Raw genomic sequence first — 609 nt, forward strand, 5'->3', positions numbered from 1 at the left:
TCATCTGTAAAAAAAAAAAAAAAAAGACCATGTGGTGTTGATTGACACTGTCTTTAATTTTAAAGGTTTATTATATCAAAGATTCTCAGGATCAATTTACAAGCTCTGCAGAAGCTCGGAGAGTGTCTCCGCCAGATGTCCACACTCTGCCTTTCAACACCTTAGAAGCACTTTATATAAGATATGTTTTAGGTCACATGCCAGGTCACAGCTTTGCTACATGGCATTAGTAAAAGTCACATTTTTGGATAACATCACATGCTGGGTAACATCTTTATCCACAAATCACTTTTTCACATAAACATCCCTTTCAAAGTTGACTATGGCTGAATCCCATTTCTCCATCTTACCCATACCCCTTACCCCTTATGATAGAGAAATGAGATTCAGCCTATCTTTTCACTCAAGTGGAAATCATTAACCCTTTATATTGGCTCATCATGAGTGATTCATTTGAATAGAACCTGATTCAAGTTACAAGTCATTAGATACAACTATACCTGGAAAAAAGTCGAAAAGTTGATGTGGTTTTATTTCCTTACGTTGTTATGTTGAGTCGCCATACACAGAACTCTTGAGACTCTCTTGAAAATTATAATCTGTACAATT

General features: G+C 35.8%; 1 protein-coding gene across 1 annotated transcript in view; it reads left to right on the forward strand.

The window, feature by feature from the left end:
* Window positions 1-609, forward strand: part of slc30a2 (solute carrier family 30 member 2) — a 22,664-nt gene that overhangs the window by 9,325 nt on the left and 12,730 nt on the right. The window lies entirely within an intron of this gene.

The sequence above is a fragment of the Etheostoma spectabile genome, chromosome 18, assembly GCF_008692095.1.
Source record: "Etheostoma spectabile isolate EspeVRDwgs_2016 chromosome 18, UIUC_Espe_1.0, whole genome shotgun sequence".
In the NCBI taxonomy this organism is placed as follows: domain Eukaryota; kingdom Metazoa; phylum Chordata; class Actinopteri; order Perciformes; family Percidae; genus Etheostoma; species Etheostoma spectabile.